Source organism: Oenanthe melanoleuca, unplaced genomic scaffold, assembly GCF_029582105.1.
Source record: "Oenanthe melanoleuca isolate GR-GAL-2019-014 unplaced genomic scaffold, OMel1.0 S001, whole genome shotgun sequence".
In the NCBI taxonomy this organism is placed as follows: domain Eukaryota; kingdom Metazoa; phylum Chordata; class Aves; order Passeriformes; family Muscicapidae; genus Oenanthe; species Oenanthe melanoleuca.
In genome coordinates, this window is record NW_026612650.1 from 9514615 (window position 1) to 9532517 (window position 17903).

General features: G+C 48.5%; 1 pseudogene; it reads right to left on the minus strand.

Moving 5' to 3' along the window:
• Nucleotides 1-17903, minus strand: part of LOC130266042 (zinc finger protein 883-like) — a 222077-nt pseudogene that overhangs the window by 30477 nt on the left and 173697 nt on the right.

The following is a 17903-nucleotide window of genomic DNA, read 5'->3' on the forward strand; positions in this document are numbered from 1 at the left end:
GTGGGAAGATTTATGGACTATTGTATGTGGAGATCGTTACTCGAAGAAACAGGTGGAAACAGGATGCTGCGCAAGTGGCCTGCGTAGGAGCAGCGCACCATGGCAAGCTCCAGGCACACCAACAGTCCTTGTGACCAGTTCTGCAGCAAGTAGCCTGCATAGGAGCAGCACACCATGGCCAGTTCATTGTTCTCACACCTGTGGGAGCAAACTGGCCCTGGTTGGAATGGGCACCACCTGAGAACAGTCACTTGGCATTGCTCTCATCCCTGGCCAGCGCCTTTAAACTGCAGTTCTTTAGGCCTCAGGCGAGGGTCGTTGGGCAGAACAAACGAGAGGATTTTAGATGGACTCTTACAACCATGGAGCAGGGGTCATCAGATGGGAACATCTGTTCTGGAGCTGAGCTGGTCTTGCAAGCACTGGCAGCCACCATCCAACATGGTTTTACTTGTCCTGCTTCAGTGATGGCTGAGTCCCTGGCAGAGCACTGACAGCCCGGTCTGGCCCCCAGGGAAGGAGAAGCAGCCCCTGGAGCTGTACCAGGTGGGGCTGCTGCAAGGACAATCTCAAGGATGACAACCTCTTCCTGGCCCTGGCCACTGGCAGCTGGAAATGATCAACTTCGATTCTGCCACCTTCTTCAAAGACACTCCATGCCCAATTTGCAGGTGAGTCCCCAACCAGGGGTATGCTCCCAGATTTGGGCATGGCACAGCCTGGCTGGGCACCAAAGGTTGCCTCCTTTGCTGGGGTGGATGCAAGGAACTCTTCAGTGGGCTGCCAAGCTGCTTTTTGGCTCTGGGCAGCTGCTGAGGGGCTGGATGTGTCATGGCTGGCTGCAGGCTGGGCACATGTACTGCCCTCCTGCTCTGCTCCCAGGGGCAGCAGTGATTGGGAGGTTTGTGCCCAGCTCTGGGCACAGTCAGCATGGCCTGGGCTCTGTGGGGTTGGGACAAGGGGGACAGAGCCTTCAGCTGACGGGCCGCTTCTGGTTTCTCTCCTTGCAGCCGGGCTCTGCGGATGCTGAGGAGCTCTGGGCTGTGCCAGGGCTCTGCTGGGCTCAGCCCTGGGCACAGGGCTCTGCCCTCACAGGGCTCTGACAGCTTTGCACCAGACGAGCCCGTTCCGAGCACACTGCCTGAGCTTTCTGCTTTTGCAGGTGAGGGAGACGCTCCTGCAGGCCAGGAGATTGCAGTAAGGGACACAGACCCAATTGGCAAGAACCCAAACTCTCCATGGTCCCAGCTGAACTCCTGGATCTCCACAGGATGTTTTGTCTGTCCCACTCTTTGTTCCTTCTTGTCTGGAATTGTGCAGTTGCACTTTCTTTCTCCTCTAGAAGTGCCATGAGTGGGCAAAACCTGGCAAGGGGTCGTGTTCCTAAGGCAGTGCAGCCTGGAGCTGATGGAGAATTGCCCTTCTGCACTTCCAAACCAGAGCAAAAGCTGTAAGTGGGAATTTCCATCTTTAAGAAACCACTGACAATTTAAAGGAAATGTGCACCTCATTTGAAGGGTGAGAAGGAAGGGCATCTTCTAAAGGGTTTGGGGGTTGTCAGAGTTTAGATTCCCAGTCCTGCTTGAAGCTGGCAGGGCACAAAGCAATTTCCTCTTGCTTCAACCACAATTTAAAATAACAATATTGGAAATAAACCCCAAAATTGTTTTAAAAAGTCTGCTGAGGTCAGTAAGATGGACCCATGCCATCAGCACATTTACAAAGTAAATAACCTAGTTCTTGTTTTTAAAAAATGTTACCCCTTTATCCAAAGCTATGAACTATTTTTCAGTAACACCTTCATTTTGTTTTTATCTTTCACATTTTTTCTGTGGTTTTTCCTTAAACCAGAAAACATGCCATAAAAAAGAGTGTCCTTGGCTCCTGGTTCCCGTGTGCAGCAGCTCCTTCCCGCTGGCTGAGCTGCTCAGGCAGAGCTCAGCAGCTCCTGGCCCTGCAGGGCTGAGGCTCTTCCCCAGTGCTGGGCACAGACTGATGGAGCAGCACTGCTGAACACGGGGACACACAGAGGGAGCAGGAGCAGCTGCCTTTGCCCACCTGCAGCTCCAAGGGCCAAACTCTGAGCAGACAGGGCTGGAGGAGACTCGCAGGCTCCCTGTTTGCTGTGCTGCCCCACTTGTGCCCAGCCCAGCTCTGTGTGGGGCGGAGGGAGAACAAGGGGCAGCTCCCTCCCAGCCCCCTGCCCAGGGACCCCTCTGGCCCTGGGGCTTGGGGCACTGACAGCACCCACTGCTCCAGCCACCGCTTCTGCTGGCACTGACAGCAACACCCAAACTGTGGCTGATCCCAAGGGACAGCAGCAGTGCCTGGATCTGATCCCTGACTCTGGGCAGGGCTGGACAAATGACCCCCACAGCAGCAGCAGCAGCAGCACATGGAGCTGACTTTCAGCACAGCCCCTGCCACTCTTCCCTCCCGTGTGCAGCGGTGTCACAGCAGCCTGGGGCACCTGGGAGCCCCCAGTGCCAGCAGGGGCTCGAGATGGCAGCCCTGGGCTCCTGGAGGCTGTGCAGAGAACAGAGGTGGGGACTGCCTGTCCATGTGGAGCTTCCAGATGGAAAAGCTGCTGTGAGCAGGCAGCTCCAAGTGCAGAGAAAGGAGGGGCTGGAGCCCTTGATCTGCACCAGTTCTACAGTCCTGGGCAGCAGCCACTGAGCACAGGGGAAACAGAGGGCACAGCAAGAGGGACAAAACCAGTCAAGATCAGAGACTGGGAAGAGCCAGAGCTGAGAGCAGGAACAGCTGCTTCCCTGCACCCTTGGAGAAAGCTCTTGGCTGGTTCAAAGTGCTGAAAGGTGTGAAGGGGAGGGAGGAGGCCACACCAAACAATGCTGCTGGTTCCACACCCTCCCCTCTCAGTGTCCCAGAAGGAATTGGATGAACTGCATTCTTCTCTCCGAGTTGTCTGGTCCAGCATGAGCAGCTGAGCACCAGGAGCTAAAGGAGCTGAAGCCTTAGGCCACAAGAGCAGAGCAAGAGGGAGCTTTTTGACCTAAGTAGTGCTGCCAACATGGACCTAACTGAGCCCAGCAGATGGAATCCTGGAATTACAGAATCTTTTCTTTGGGAAAGTCCTCCTGTTCACTGTCAAGCCCACCTCTGCAGGAGACTTCTGGATTCTTTGTATCAGGGTGGACAGCGTGGAACGAGACTCAAACGCTCTGTAAATACTAAAAGCTACAGCTGCAGTTTATTATAAGAGAGTCTGCTAGGAGCTGCCCTGCACAGCCACATGCAGATTAAAGAGATAAAAGGGGGGAAAGAAAGAGAGAAGGGAGAGGGTAGAGAGAGATGGTAAAGAAGCTAAAGAGCATAAAAGAAAAAGAGGAAGAAGAGCGAGCAGGGGGAGGGAGAGAGCAATGGGATAAAAGGGTATTGGGGTAATGGAAGAGGGAGAGGAGAGGAGAAGTGGGAGAAGGAAAGAAGAGCAAAGAGTAAAGAGAGGAAGAAGAGGATGACTTCCAGTTTGTAATACAATAAATCCTTTTCCATCATGAATATTCTGATCTGTAAGAACCAATCTAATACAAAATACTAATTCAATAGCATTTACATGCAGCTTATAGGAATCCTTATATTAGCATAGTGTGTGACATTCTAAACTCTAAGATCTAATCTTTGGGTGCTGGCTAGTCTTTTGTGTCTTTTGGCCTTGCCCTCTGGCCAAAAGCATTGTTTAATTAAGAGTGGATTAGCTTCAGCAAGCCATCCTATTGTGTACCTGGTTATTTTGTAACTAGGGCTTGGTATCTCAAATGTGGCTTTCATTTCAATTTCATTCATGGTTTCTATATTCCCACAATCTGAGCATTCATATTTGCAAGATTCCTCCCTTTCATCTTCTCCAACACCCCAACACCAGCACAAGCCTTTGCGACCAGCTCACAGCAAGGATAAGGAGACCAGCTGGCCTGGATGTTTACACCTCAGCCACAGTAACTATAAACTCATTAGGGGTGCATAGAGTCCACCTCTAGGCCCAGAGGCCCATAGGGAAAGGTCTAAGTGCCCTTCTCTTGGGAAGTTCCAGTGCTACACTGCAAGGTGTTTTTGTACACTCTGGAAATATCAGCATGGGGAGTCCGGGTGGGGACGGATTTTTGGCAGGGTCATTGTAATAGAGGGCAAACAATGTCCTAAATTCACTTTGAAATGGCTCACTATACAGCCAGTGTAGGTTCCACAGTGGCCCCTAACAGAAGAAAAATTAGAGGCCTTCAAAACCCTTTTCAAGAACAACTGGTTCAAGGGCCACAGAGCCATCTATCTGGCGTGATCCTTTGCATGTATTAGAATGGATGTTTTTGCCTCACCAGCCCAAAAAGATGGCTCCCACCATCTTTGAGTTAATTGCACAGTTAATTATCAAATGTCGTCACAGGAGTTTACAATTAAATGCAAGGGACTCCTCAAAAATCGTTATTCCTGTGACATGACAACAGTTTGAATGATGTTTTGCAAATTGCACAGCCTTGCAAAGTGCCTTGCAAGGTTTCTCAGGACAGATTTCTTATCATTTACCAAGCCATAGACTGCTTAAGCTAAGTGGGGAAACTGCACTCTCTCTTAGAAACCTCTGAGTAGCTGCGCACCATTAAAGGGTGTTACAGTGTTCACAGATGGCTCTGGAAGAACAGGAAAAGCCATTGCAACATGGAAAGAGGGAAGTGACTGGCAAACACTAGAGGGATATGAGAGTAAACCACCTCAAATGGTAGAGCTAAAAGCTGCAGCTATGGCTTTTCAACATTTTCCTCACACTCCTCTAAATGTGGTAACTGATTCTTCATACGTAGCTGATATCTCTCAAAGATTAGAATGAGCACTGTTGAAGGAAGTTGAAAATGCACAGCTATTTAAGTTGCTTAAAACTCTGTGCCTTGCTATATAAGCCAGAAATTGCTCTTATTAATGTCTTACACATTAGAAGTCACAAATTTACTAGGTTTCATCACAGAAGGCAATGCTCAAGCAGATAAGAAAGCGGCTCCTGCCTGGAGAGCACCACAGCCAGATATATTAACACAAGAATGTCACATGATTTCTTCCACCAAGGTGTCTGAGCCTTGCAGTGGCAGTTTCAGCTGTCAAACACAGAAGCTCATAACATTGTTAACAGCTGCACTGACTGCCAAGGCCACACTGCACCACTGCAGATGGAGGTAAACCCTCGTGGACTGCGTGCTTTGCAAATCTGGCAAACTGATATAACACACATACCTGAATCCGGCGGTTTAAAATATATACGTGTCTCAATGGACACATTCTCATCAGCAATATGGAAAACAGTTCACACAGGAGAAGAGGGTCGGGATGCCATTGCACATTGGCAATCTGCCTTTGCTTCTTTAGGTATTCCCCATATCATCCAAACCGATAACGGTCCTGCATATGTTTCACAAAAAACAAGACATTTCTTACAGCTCTGGGGTGTGTCACTCTGCACTGGCATTGCAAAAATAGCAACAGGAATAGCCATCGTGGAAAGAGCACATGGCACCTTAAAAATTACACTTGAAAAACAAAAGGGAGGAATGTGCGTTGAGACCCCATAGAGCAGGATAGCAAAACCTGTTTACACAATCATTTGAGACTAATAGAAAACTCCAAGAACCCAGTTATTTTAAATCACTTCCTGTCTTTATAATCATCTGGTGATGAACAGGTACCTAAATCCAAAGTGATGGTGCGAGACCTTGACACCAATAAGTGGGGGGGTCCTTGGAATCTCATCATCTGTGGACGGGAGTACGAGTGTTTAACCGCAGACACAGGAATGCATTGGGTGCCTGCCAGATGTGTTCATCCTGCATGAAACCATAGACAATATCCACCTGAGAGCTCCTAATCAGATGTAGTGGAACAAGATTTAGAACAATAATTAGAACAATTTACTCACCGACCTCACATAAGTACAGGACATTGAAATAACAGAGTTGTGTGGGGGTCCAGGGAGTCCCTCTGGACCTTCTGTGGGTGTGAGAACCCCCCTGTCAGACCCCTGAGAGACCCCCGAATAGAACCGGCGGGGTCCGAGAGCTGGATCCAGCTCCATGGGAGCATCTGCCTTTTCTCAGAGAAGAAATGCAACCTTTAAGGGAAACTAGAGCGTGAATTGGATAGTTAGCATGTAGAAAAGGTAATTTTCGGTATTGTTTATAGTATCAGCCACGAGGCCAAGATGGAGGAATTGGAGTGTGGTGTCTTCTTTCTTCTTCTTCTTCTTCTCGTTCTCCATGTTGGTGGGGGATGCTGGGAAGCACATATTGGTTGGGGACAAAACTGGACATAGTAATAAGATATTGTAGTATTGGAAAGCTATTGTAAACATAGAATACATAGTTTAGAGTATAAAAGGTAAGTCCTGCCTTTCGTCCTGGACACGGTGGTGACCAGACTGCTGCTCGCGAGCAAGAACACTTTAGAGATAACAAATAATAAACAAACCTTGAGACCGGACGACTGTCTCCTGCAGTCTTTCTTCGGCAGCTTCAGGAACACCCTGCGCCCTGAACCACCCTCCTATGTCCATCTGAGTGGTCTCGGGCACAAAGAGACCCTCAGACAGTGACAAGTTGTTTGTTTACAACATACTTTCCTGTTTACACATTGCCTGTTTTACTAAGTTGGAATTTTGCACAGTTCTAAAGTGGAAGGTTTTATTAAGTTATAATTCTAAAAGAAGAGGTGTAAAGTTTTACGGTTATAGAGTTATGATTCTATTTTCAAGCAGTCAAATTGTGACATATAAAACCAGAGGGTAGTAAATTTACTCAAGTGCTCATGAACATAAGCACTGCAGCTTCAGATACATGGAACTCATCACCATCCAAGAAAGCCAAATTAATAAAGCAAGGTAAAAGTCTCATTCCAATTGACCTTATGCTGTGCACGGCATCTTGCATTCAAAAGGATCCTTGCAGGTAAGATAACAGAGAACAAGCTGCATATTTGCATTTTGAATTTTTTTTTTTTTCAAATTATTCAAAAAGAAACAGGGAATTGTCACAGCACAAGCTGGCTTGTTGCTGGGCAATTCATTTGGCCACACATGGTAGAAGCAGCCTGGTCTGACAGACAGGCCTCCAGGGAGTAATGACAGGACAGATTTGGAACCAGACAGGAATTTTACCCAGTGAATTCCAGCCTAAGCTGCAGAAGCTATTGGTCAGAGAAATTTCAACCAATCCTAAGTGCTTGCCCAGGAACATTAAGATGGGTATTTAAAATGAAGTTGAGAACAATAAAGCGCTTTTTGTTGCCGTGTCTCTGTCTTGGACTTGGCACCAGTTGATATGATATTAGGCTGCTGGAATTTTAGCTAGATTTTAGGGCTTTTTACTCTCTTAAGGCACTTATAGTATATTCTTATTTAAAACTAAAACTCCTACTTCATATCTATGTGTAATGGTTTTGAAAGCAAAACCAGTGAGAGACACCAAGTCAGAAATACAATTTAATAGGAAAAAAGACAAAAATAAAATACATGCAATAGTACAAATGAAAAACCACTGACAGAGTCAGAATACAACCTGACACCCTGCTAGTTAGGGTGGTGGTAGCAGTCCAGATGAAGTGGTCTTGTTGAAGGAATGATCACTTAAAAAGTTCTGGTAACTCTTGGCCTCTGAAAACGAGTGGGTAAGGGCTGCCTTGGTGTTCCAAATCTCAGTTTTCAGGTAGGTAGGAATCGTTTGGCCCCTCCCCTTGGGTGGAGAATCTCACAATGGGATGATGCACTTTTATCAATCATGCAGTGGGACTCAACGGCCCATTAACAGAAGATACATTCTGGGAGAAAGGATGGCTCATGGAAAGATAAAGAACACTGCCCCACCTGGTTTTTAACAAATGGCCCAGCAGCAGGGGGTATCTCCCACAGAGATAAGAATCACGGCCCCACCTGGTTTCAGTAGATGGTGATATACTACAAACCTTTGTTCACATCTTTACATAATAACCTAGGACACCATGTGCTGTAATAATATTCCTACCTACGTAAAACTACAACTTACACTTCTACTTCATGTCTTAATGTGTGGCTTAATATATTTTAGTTTCTCTAAAAGCTTTAATTTAATCCCTGCATTCTTCTCTCTGAGGGACTCAGAGAAGCTTCTATTTTACACACTCCAACAGGCCCTGACATTGGAGTGGGGCCCCCACAGGAAAGGATATGGGGAGCCCGTATTAGAGAAGATCCTGGTGCTTTCCGCCAGTTTTGGGGGGTTATAAACTTTGGGGGCACTTTTGGGGGATTTCCTGGTTAGTTTATGAGCAGAGGTGGCCCCTTTTTTGGGAGAATCCTGATGATTTCCACCAATTTTGGATGTTCTAAGCAGATTGTGGTAGACTCACTTCCATGAGTTCTTATGTCATCTGCCCACTGATGCCATGGTCCGGAATGGTGCTCCCAGTGCTGCATGGGGTGGGGCAGCAAGGAGCCCCCCTCCACAGCACAGCGTGGCTGCTTCGGGGCTGGTGGCACTGCCCGACGCTGGGGCCGTACTGGTGGTACTGGTGGTGCTGGGAGCTCACCTGTCTGGGGACCAGCAGGACTTGGGCGAACGTGTGTGCTCCCCCTGGGGACCCCCAGCCCAGTGTCACTCTGCCCTCGAACAGCTGCTCCCAGTATTCTAAATAAAGCTTCAGTTTGTCTGGCCCTGTTTGTTGGGGGCCAGTGGAGAAGGAGTTGGAGGGACCCCGCAGGGGAGCCATGATTTGGGGGAACAGAATGGGCGCCGGCATGGATTGGGAATAGGGACCCTCAGGAAAGGTCATGTCCCCCCATTCTCACCATGCTCTGGGGGGCCTTTGGAGGAACCTGAACCCCAACATGGCACTGCACCAACCCCAAAGGTGCCAGGTCCCCCCTAAGCCTCCAAGGGGATCTGAGGAGGGGGCACATGGGGGTGCCCAGGCCTGGCCAAGAGCCCAGCGCTGCCCCAGCCCAACCTGCCCCGGCTCCATCCCAGCTCCTTTCATGGGATGACACGTTGGTAAAACGGAGGGGACAAGGGTGGGTGGTGGGCCCAGGGGGAGCAGGAGAAGGGACGGACGAGGAGGAGGAGGGCAAAGGAATGAGCAGAAGGGTCTGAAAGGAACAGAAAGAGGAGGCAGGACTAGAAAGGGGGAGGAGTGGGACCTCTACCAATGTCATTTGGGAATCTCAGCCCACCCTGCCCCCCCCGCGGCCCCCCCCAGCGCCATGGTTGTCCCAGCTTCTTTTTCCCATGCTCTTCCACCTATTCCCCACTGCCTCCCAACTCACCTCCTCCATCCCACATGCTTGGTTTCGGGAGCTCCACACCCCTCCTCCTTACTCTGGAGGTCCCATACCCCTATCTCAAAATACAGGCATTTCATTGCCACTTTTTCCTGGGAGAAATGCCTGAGGTTTGGGATTTTTGGGGTGCAGTTTTGGAGTGGGACAGCTCTGTCTGGATTTCACCTCCCTCTTGTGGCCTCTCAGCTGCCCCTGACACCCTTGAGGTGCTGGCATTTCCCTCCTGGGGACAAGGACGTTCATTCCTTTCCAGGAGCCCAATGTCCAGCTGGCGCTCCAGGGCAGGGGGTCCCTGAGCAGCTACCTCAGAACCTCCGCCAGGGTCTCCCAGCGCAGCTGGGGCCACTCGGCCTGGGGTCCCCAAAGCCCTCAGCAAGCCCCAAGTCCCTCCAAGGAACCCTTAACTCCCTCAAGCACAGCATCTCTTACAGCCCCTGCATGCTCCCCCCATGGCACTGGCCGTGGCCATGGCACTGGCCATGTCCCACCATGTCCTCACCCATGGCTGTCCCCCCATGTTTCCACTGCTGTCATTGTCCCACACATCTCCATCCATGCCCATGTCCCCACAAAAGGCTACCTCCTCCTCCATGTCCATTTGTTCCCAAGTCACTCTCCCTGTTGGTCTCTCGCCATGTCTCCGTCCCCCCATGTCCCCACCCATGCCTCAATTCAGTATCTTTATTTTAGTGTGGGATGTTTTAAAGAGATGAAGAGAAATCAAAAGAAAATCAAGGCCAAAAGAAAAGAATTTCTGTGTCTGTGCCAGCTGTCTACGTGCTAGGGTGGAATGGAAGAACATTTCCTGGAGGGGTTTCCACCCCACTGTCTCCAAAATCTTGGTCGTTGCCCCAGTCCATCACCATTTTCCTGAATAAGACACCCTTTAGTAATAGAAAATCAAAAACGTCAGATCACTGAGGTTGGAAAAGACCTCCTAGACCATTCAGCATCTGGATGCACACAGAAGACAGGACTGAACACAGAAGATTTTCTGGTGTTGAAAGCCAACAAATCCAATCTCCCCAATGAATTCCCATTGTCGCTTTGAATCCCAATGGATGTTCCTGCCCCTGCGTAAATCCAGGTGCCCATAGGGAGACAGGATGATGCAGAGCAGCCACAGCCAGCTGTCTTCCCAACATGGACCACCAGGGCTTTGCCTAACAGGGGTCACTGGGGATCATCCAACACGATCCTCCCATGGGGGATGGAGCTGGAGCAGAGCATGAAGCTCTTCCCACACTCGGGGCACTCACAGGGCTTCCCTTAGTGCTGTCTCCACTGGTGTTTGGTCAAGTTTGAGCTGTCTGAGAAGCTCTTTCCACACACAGGACACTTGTAGGGCCTCTCCCCAGTGTGGATGCGCTGGTGTCTTCTCAGGCTGGACATCCACCCAAAGCTCTTGCTACATTTCAAGCAGGAGTAGGGCTGTTCCCCAATGTGAATAACCTGGTGCTGCATCTGATCAGACATTGTCCAGAAACTCTTCCCGCATTTCCCACACTCGTAGGGCTTTTCACTACTGTGGATCCTCTGGTGCTGGATCAGGCTGGAGATGTCTCTGAATCTCTTCTCACACTCCCCACACTCGTAGGGCTTCTCCCCAGTGTGGATCCTCTGGTGCTGAATCAGATGGGAGCTCCGGATGAAACCCTTCCCACATTCCCCACACTCATGAGGCTTGTCCCCAGTGTGGATCCTCTGGTGCCGGATCAGGCTGGAGCTGTGACTGAAACCCTTCCCACATTCCAAGCACTTGTGGGGCTTCTCCCCTCCATGAAGCTTCTCCACCAGCTCTGAGCTCAGGCTGGATCTCCGGCTGCCGTCCCGGCTCAGAGAGGGTCTTTCCTCCTCACAGCCTCCTGCACTGGGTTTACAGCTCCTCCTCGTGAGGGATCTTCGGGACTTTTCCTCCTGCTCCATTCCCCCACAGCTTGGAAATGAAAAATCCTGGGATAGGGAAAAAACAAGAGGAGAGCGACTTGGGCTGGGGGTTTGTCCTTGCCCAAGTGCACATCAGGAAATCATTGGCAATCTCGTGTACGTAAGAGCCTCCAAAACACCAAGATTCAAACTAAAAATTCTCGAAATCTCAAGAGACAGATGAAAATCTCCCCAAACAGGAAGATTCGTCAAAAATCCCATCCAAAATATAGTCAGGACCTGCAAAAAAAAAAAACCAACAAAGACCAACATTTAACCTAAGAAAGCTCAGAATCACCAAGTTTCACCCCTGTGAAAATCGTGGATCCCCCTATCAATCCATATGGAGGGGGGGAGGTTGGGGGGGGGGAAAACGCTTCTGGGGCTGAGGCTGCAGATACAAGAAGGGGTGGAACCTTGTGCTGCTTCCCCTTTCTCCTCCTTCTGTATCCCTGCCCTTCTTCACACTCCTCTTCCTCCTACTATTCCTCCTTCTCCTGCACAATCCCACCTTCTCCTCCAATGTGCATCATTTGACCATCTTCTTCTTCAGCCCTGCTTCTCCTTCCTTTCTCCTGCTGCCCCCCAGGCCCAGCACCCACTGCCAGCTCCCTCTTCCCCCCAAACCCACAGCGCAGGGGCAGGGATGGAGCTGGGGCAGCTCGGGCTGGGGCAGCGCTGGGCTCTCGGCCGCTCCCGCCCGCACTCGGTCCCCACTGCAGCCGCTCCCACCACGACAGCGCGGGGGGGCCCGGCCTTGGCGCTGCCCCCCTCCCACCTCCCCAAATTCCCCTCATGTGAGGCGCTGGGGCCACGGGGGGTGCAGGTGGGGTCCAGGTGGGGAACGCTGGGAGCTGCGGCTCTGCCTGGACACTGCTGAGCCATCAGCGCCCCGCACCATCCGGGGCAGGGGCAGCGAGTGGAGCTGAAGGTGCCTCACCCAGTTTGGGGGATCGGCTCCCTTGGGGGGCGGCGGCACCGGGCATGGATTGGGCACCCGAGAGTGACCAGGAGACAGACGAGTGACAGATCAGGGGGGCTGGGAAGTGTCGGCAGCCAGAAAGCACTGAAAATCTCATCAGTGAGCACAGTGGGATCTTCAGGGACTAAACATGGCAGGGCATCCAAGAGGGGAGAACAGGAAAGCCAGGAAGGGCTGCCAGCAAAAGGGATGATAATCCCAAAATATCTCTGAAGGGTCCCTTGGGAGCACGTTGAGGGAGTTTGCACATTCTCCCAAAGGTTATCAAGGACGTGGACATCCCGGGGGGCAATAAGGGAAATCGAGAAAGGATTTAGACAGCAGCATTCAGGAGATAAGGGGGAAAGATGAGCTGGTGTGTTTTATTCCACCAGTGTTAGAAGATGTGGGGGACGGGTTTGAAATGCATGAGCTTTTAGTTGCTCCTAATTCTGATTGTAATTTACTGAGAAGGGATTTGAAGGCTAATTTGGGAATGCAAATTAATATTTTAAAGGTGATAGAGTTATGCCCTTGTCTGGCAAATGTCTGGAAAAGCCTATGCTGAAGTGAACACAAAAGTGTGGGTAGCTCCAGGAAAATAGAGAACATTAGACATGAAGCCTCTCCAAAGTACTTTGAAGCAACCAGGACAAGTGGTGTCTAAAGCAATACCCTATTCCAAGGGAGGGAAAGAAGGGCTCACAGCCTGTTATTGAGTCCCTGCTAAAGGCAGGGCTTTTGGAGCCAGGAATCTCTCCCTATAATGTTCTTATCCTGCCAGTCAAGAAATGAGATGGAATCCATAGAATGGTGCAGAAGAATAATAAATGAGATGAAATCCATAGAATGGTGCAGAAGAATAATAAATGAGATTATTAAACCCAGGCACCTCACAGTCTCAGATCCTTACACCACCTTGAACCAGGTTCCCTCCTCACACTGACACCATTCAGCATTTGATGTCAAAGATGCTTTCTGGGGATGCCCACTCACACAGGATGGCAAACTGTATTTTGCCTTTGAGTGGGAACATGAGGTAGAAGGGAAAGTGGTAAAGACGTGGACTGTTGGGAGGATAAGGAGTTGACAGGAAGGTCTCACAGATATGTATGTATAACAGAAAGATCTTTGAATGTAGAATCTGAAGAAGGTATAGAAATGATAGCAAGTTTTGATGTAGAAGAAAAGAATGAGTTTTAAAAAAAAGAGTGAGTTTTACTGGATAAATAAGAAGGCAAAGAGCAAGTGAACTGGAAGGGGCTTTTATCACTTAGAGCAAAGGATAAATCCACCTCAAACAAAAGATGTTTTTACCAAGCAAAAATAGTTTCACAGACAAACAAAAAGCCATATTGCAAGTAGAGAAAAGATCTCAGAATCTTCCACTGCAAGAAAACTGAAAAACAACTTCTAGGTTAAACTGTAACATACTAACCTTTTGTGATTGGAAATAGTAACATGAATATGGCAATGTGTGCGGGTTTTACATAAAAGTTCCAAGGAAGAGGCGATGAAAAAAAGAGATGAAGTAAACTTGTGCCTTTGAGCAGTCTGCCCTTAAAAGTAATACCCCATGAAAATTAGCATAACCTATAACACAGATCTGAAAAGACTGTGAAAATTAAAAAATTTCCACGATTTGCAGATTTTCCCAGGTGGATGCAAATTGTAAAAGTGTAGACACAAGAGAAATTTATTATTCTCTTAAAAAAAGAATTCTATGGCCAAAACAAAAAAGAACTTCCCTCTCTAGAGTGAACTGAAATGATTACTTAAGTGACAGACTGACTGAAGTGTCTCTGTATGTTGTTGTTAAGAAGCATGGAAGGTGGTGGGGGAGGAAGGATTGATCTGGAAATCTTATTCCAAATTTCTTAGTTTCCCTGTGTTATTAATAAATTTCTTCTTTATACCCTTTTAAGTTTTAGACCTGCCTTGTTTTTGCTCCAAAATCCCATCTCAAAGAAAAATTAAATATATTAAAATCAGCAAACCTAAATTAAACCAAGACATTTTTGATGGAGAATGCGGGCAAGAGAAAATCAATAAAGGTGTGAAATGGGATCAATTAAGAGGAGTAAAAGCAAGGCATGTATTAGATTATAAGGATGAAGTAGAAATTATGGTGAAATATCTAGGGGTGGTGGCTAATGTTAAATCTTTCTGTTTCAAGTAGTAAGTTAAGTGTAATTTTGATAGCAATTCTGAAATGTGATTCATGAATGTGAGGGGTGGAATGTGCTGGTTTTACATAGAAGTCCCAAGGAAGAGAAGTACAGACACACTCACACAAAGGTTTTTCGCTGAAAACTTTTTTCTGTGAGATGCTAGAACCAATCAGAAAGTTGATTTAGTAATTGGCAGCTTGGGTAACCAAGTAAAAAATTACTTTGCCTCCATTAATCACATGGGTAAAAGTGAAACTCTCTCTTTTGACTTCTGGTATCTGAAGATAAAGCCAGCCAGTCTGGCCTGGCCCGGCCCCCCTCCCCATGCGGCCTGGCCAGGCAGGGTGGGGGAGCCACTGAAGCCCCCCCGTTTTCAACTAAGGGCCCTGATGGCCAGGAGAAAGAGAAACCTTTGCGAAAATCTGAGTTTTCCCCCCTCTCCAGCGCAGTCACAGCTTGGCCAGGGCGCTGCCGCCATCTCAGAAGTTCAGAAGCTTTGCTTCCCTCCAGCCGCCCACGCAGCTTGAAGGAAATGCAGCTGGGCTCTGTTCCAGCCGAGCCTCCCTCCCCCATTTGCTTGCTGAGCTCTGCAGTTTCACACAGCCCACGCAGCCTAAAAATATCCTAGCACAGCTCCAAGATGACCGGGCCCAGCTCGTTCTCCGTGTGTGCAATTTTATCCCTTCCAATACTCAAATAACACTGCAGGAAATCTCAGAAGTAGCATTATCCAGTAGTAAAATGGATCTGGGACAATTCTGAGGATTAATAGAGAATTGCAGGACATGGATTCAAGATTCTCGGTTCTAGCAAAAATATTTTATTATATTTTAACCCCCAATAGCCTAAATGTTATGGTATGGACATGAGAAAAAGACTAAAACTTAAGAAAATTATAAAACAAAGTGATTGATGCCACAGCCTTGGGCCTTGCAGACTCAGAAAATAAATTTGAATTGCATCTGGATGTTAAAGAGGGACATACCAAAGGAATTCTCAAGCTAAAATGTTTAAACCACTGGACAGAGTGGTCTCACTGTCTGCAGAATTGTGCAGCCACAGCTTTAATGGGACAAGAGGCCCAAAAAACTGATGGCAGGAGGATCTTCTATTGTTCAAGTCTGGCACCAAGTTAAAGCTCTGATAACCAAAAGAGCCTCTACATGGATGAGCAGTGCTCGGTGATTACAGAATGAAACTTGTTCAGTGGCACAGAAGGATTTAGAATTGAGGACAGGGGAAGGGTTTAACCCAGCCTCCTGTTTGAACAGCCTGCACAGGGGCTGGGAACAAATCCATGGCTGCATTCAAGTGACAGAGCTCTGGAGCTAGAACAGGAGAGCAGAGAAGCACCACTGGTGGCCAAGTGCCGTGGCCCATCCCAAGTGTCCCTGAGCACAGAAACAGCCCCAGCACAGCTCAGCACGGGGGGACCCCTCACCCTGGGCTCAGGGGCTCTCAAGCCCCGCAGATTTGCACTTCCCGGCTGCAGCACCAGCATGGGAAGCCCCACTGAGCCTGCACTGAAGGCAACGCAGCAGCAGCCAGGGCTCCACAGCGGGGGAAGCCCCTGGGCCTGCCCACACATCCTCTGCTCAAATCCTCTGCCTGGGCACCCTCCTTTGGCATCTCCAGCCACTGGGGCCAATCCTTGCTGCCACTGCTGCAGCTTCACTGCTTTCTGTGCCTGCACTCCCACAGCTGCTGGGGAACACAACGGCACAATTCTACTCTGGCTCTCAATTGCACTCACATACTGGGCTGGGGGAGATTGGAAAATCACAAAAAAGCTGGGCTGGTACTGGAAAGTACAGCAACTTAAAATTTTTTTAAATTTCATTTCCATACTCGGGCTTGGTTTGCCTTTCCCTTGGGGAAAGGAATCTTAAAGGCTTTTTTTAAAGGGATATTGCACCATCCAACAGAGATGAGTTTAACATCTCAACAGACTGGAAATGGCCCAAAAGATGCCTACAAAGATAACAACCATCAACAAAAAAATCAGCGACCATCAGGAAACATCAAGGAGCACCCACCTCAGAGATCGCTCTGGGTAGTGCTGGAGAGACCTTGTCTGGGAAAAGTTGAGATGGAAAATCAGGAGTGTGGACCTAATTCATATGAGATGGACAGAATCAGAGGCAAAGAAACCCGGGTCCAATAGTAAACCAAATACTAAGAACTACACAATTTGGAAGTAATCCACACCAAACCAGTGGATTTCAATGGCTTCCGAGTGGATGAAATTTAGGAAAAATCTAGTACAACTCACGTGCCATGGAATGATTTTCTCTGCACACTCGGCCCATGTGTGGATGAAATGATTTCTGTTGCACATCCTGGCAAGAATCAAGTAATGCCTTCACTATCTAGCATTAAAGGTATCAAGTTAAAAGCAGATTGTGGGGGGACCACATGAGTAATCCAATGGCTCTGCAAGAGAAGCAGCGGTTTCTGGAGCCAGGAGAGGAGCTTTAGAAATGGTAATTAACAGTGCTGGGGCAAAAGCATCCATTTATCATTGGAATTACAGAATTAGGTTGCAAGGACAGGCAGTGAGGTCACTGAGAATGTCAGGAAAATTAATCCACAAACACCACAGGTTTATGCCCAAAAATGAGACAGAGGAGTCCTTCTTTGCTTTATTCGAATAAAGGGAGAGGCCATGGGCCATTCCTCTGTGATCTCATAGATTTCTGGAGGACGCAGCCTCCTTTTTATCCCACTTTCCCGGTCACATTTCCCTCTCTCTTTCTCCACTGGCTAAGGTACTTGAGAGCTACAGACTTCCCGGAACACCTGATACTTGAGATTTCCCTCTAATGCCTAACCCTCCCTTTTAGTTCTTAGAGAATTTATTGTTTTTCCCCATTACTTCTTTCATCTTTACATATCCAATTTCACTTATCAGCCAAACTACAGTTTGTTTGTAAAGGCAAAAATAGTTCTCCATTCAACAATCAGTGGAATCCATCCCGTTGTTTCTTTTATCTCTCAGCCTGGTCTTAGCTACCAGAACATTCACAGCCCGTCTGTAAAGACAAATGCAACATTCCTCGAAGAATAATCCCAAAAGCAAAGAGGAACCAGGAAAAGAAATAGAGATCATAGTTATTAAAATATTGCAAAGACATTTCTTGAGGAAATAATAAGAGAACGGAGTGAAAGCAGTAAGATTAACATCGTAGTAGGGGTGCATATTAAGGGGGACATGCAGCAGGAGGATCGGGAAGTCTGAACCTTCCAAGTACCTCAGCCAGTGGAGAAAGGGAGAGGGAGATGCGGCCAGGAAAATGAGGATAAAAAGGAGGCTGCGTTTTAGAGACACCGCATGGAAAATGCCGCATGGCCTCTCCCTTTGTTTATCAATAAAGTCACGGTTCCAGGACTCCTCTGTCTCCTTTGGACACACAAAACTCTGGCCACGTGAATTTTCCCGTACAGCCCCGGGGCCTCTCTCAAACATCCCTTGCCCGCCTCGGGCTCCTGCCGGGGCTACACGTGGCTCCCGGCTCCATCTCGGACTCATCCCCACCTC